This window comes from Belonocnema kinseyi, chromosome 6, assembly GCF_010883055.1.
Source record: "Belonocnema kinseyi isolate 2016_QV_RU_SX_M_011 chromosome 6, B_treatae_v1, whole genome shotgun sequence".
Taxonomy (NCBI): Eukaryota; Metazoa; Arthropoda; class Insecta; order Hymenoptera; family Cynipidae; genus Belonocnema; species Belonocnema kinseyi.
The window spans coordinates 125,875,931-125,878,535 of record NC_046662.1 but is presented as its reverse complement, the minus strand read 5'-3'; the positions used below and the strand labels follow the sequence as shown (position 1 = coordinate 125,878,535).

The 2,605-nt window shown below is 28.5% G+C and overlaps 1 protein-coding gene across 1 annotated transcript in view; it reads left to right on the top strand.

Moving 5' to 3' along the window:
- Nucleotides 1-2,605, top strand: part of LOC117174188 — a 1,286,801-nt gene that overhangs the window by 945,434 nt on the left and 338,762 nt on the right. The gene's annotated exons all lie outside the window — the stretch shown is intronic.

Sequence of the window (2,605 nt, the reverse complement as noted above, 5' to 3'; positions counted from 1 at the left end):
TCAGGCAAGGTAAATTTCCTCAAGATATCTTTTTGATACACCTAAATCATAAAAAAGAATTAGAATAAATTTTAAAGGCTGATCAAATGCCAGTTTGGAAATTTTCCGGATACATTTTTAAACAATCCTATCACCAACGAGTCTCTTGTTTACTTTAGTGGCTGTTTAAACCAAATTTTGAGATGAAGACCAGGGAAAACATTTTCTAAAATAGAAAAAAATGCCTCAATAATTTATTAATCAAAATTCAGACAAGTTAAATTTCCTCGAGATATCTTTTTGATACACCTATATCATAAAAATAAATTAAAATGAATTTTAGGGGCTAATCAAATGCCAGTTTGGAAATCAAATCCAGAGATAGCGATTTCGAAAATAAAATAATCTCTAACAAAATGTAATAACAATTCTAGGCTTAGTTATCTTGTCTAGATACATTTTTGATACAATCCTATCACCCACCAGTCTCTAATTTATTTTAGTGGCTGATCAATCCATATTTGGAGATGAAGTCCAGGAAAAACATTTTCTAAAATACAAAAAAAAACCCTCAATATTTTATTAATTAAAATTCAGGCAAGGTAAATTTCCTCAAGATATCTTTTTGATACACCTAAATCATAAAAAAGAATTAGAATAAATTTTAAAGGCTGATCAAATGCCAGTTTGGAAATCAAATCCAGAGATGGCGATTTCGAAAATAAAATAATTTCTAAAAAAATGAAATAACAATTCTGGGCTGAATGATCTTTTCCAGATAAATTTTTAAACAACCCTATCACCAGCGAGTCTCTAGTTTACTTTAGTGGCTGACCAAACCAAATTTTTAGATGAAGTCTGGGGAAAACATTTTCTAAAATACAAACAAAATCCCTAAATAATTTATTAATTAAAATTCAGGAAAGTTAAATTTTCTCGAAATATCCTTTTGATGCACCTATACCATAAAAATAAATTCAAATGAATTTTAGAGGCTGATCAAATGCCAGTTTGGAAATGAAATCCAGGGATAGCGATTTCGAAAATCAAATAATCTCTAAAAAAATGTAATAAGAATTCTGGGCTAAATTATCTTGTCTAGACAAATTTTTTGGTTAATCCTATCACCAACAAATCTCTAGTTTATATTAGTGGAGGATCTAACAAAATTTTGAGATGAAGTCCAGTGAAAACAGTTCCAAAAATAGAAAAAAATCACGAAATAATTGATTAATTAAAATTCAGGGAAGTTAAATTTACTCGAAATATCTTTTGGATACATATATCATAAAAATAAATTAGAATGAATTTTAAAGTGTGATCAAATGCCAGTTTGGAAATCAAATCGAGAGATATCAATTTCGAAAGTAAAATACTTCTAAAAAATGGAATAACAATTCTGGGCTAAATTATGTTGTATAGATGCATTTTTTAAACAATCCTATCACCAACGAGTCTCTAATTTATTTTAGTGGCTGATCTAACAAAATTTTCAGATGAAGTCCAGGAAAACCATTTTCTAAAATACAAAAAAAACCCTAAATATTTTATTAATTTAAATTCAGGAAAGGTAAATTTTCTCGAGATATCCTTTTGATACACCCGTATCATAAAAATAAATTAGTATGAATTTTAAAGGCTGATCAAATGCCAGTTTGGAAATACAATCCAGAGATAGCGATTTTGAAAATAGAATAATTTCTAAAAAATGGAATAACAATTCTGGGCTAAATTATGTGGTATAGATACATTTTTTAAACAATCCTATCATCAACGAGTCTCTAATTTGTTTTAGTGGCTGATCAAACCAAATTTTGAGATGAAGTCCAGGAGAAACATTTTTTAAAATACAAAAAAATCCCTAGATATTCTATTAATTAAAATTCAGGCAAGCTAAATTACCTCGAAATATCTTTTTGATACACTTATATCATCAGAATGACTCAAAATTAATTTTAGGCTGATTAACCCCCCGTCTTGGGATAAGGTCTAGATATAACGGTTTTCCAATAATGTTCATTAAAACGAACCAGTTGAAATGCACCAAATCCATCTGCATTTCCTTATGTGAATTTATCTATGATCGATCTGTGAAATAAAACAATGGAAATCATTTATTAATTTTAGAAATAATGTGTTACTTATTAAAGTTATTAATAAGTAATGATATTTAGATCCACTTCAAACGAAATATCAGTGACACCCTTCTTTTGACAAACGGCTGAAATTTCATATAAGAATCATAGAAATCTTGTTTTATATTTGAATATTATTAAATAATAATGCAATTTTTCTTTTACAGTCATTGCTAATCCGCGGCACATTCAGAAAGGAGTTAAATTCAATCCTGACCAATCCGAAACTATTTTCGTCTCACCTTTTAATCCTGCTCAATACCTAAAGTGCAATAGCTTGGCGACTAGAAACATTACCAAACTTTACGTAAGGTCAGCCAAAATTACTGATAACTTATCGTGCGTAATATAAGCTATTACCATAAATTACAAGGAATTTCTGAAAAATTGTTTACGGTATAATTTTACGGTATCAAATCAAAATAAAATGAACTTAGAGAGATAGAAAAATTTTTATCCGAAAGTTTCGCCTAGTTATTCCCTCTTAATCT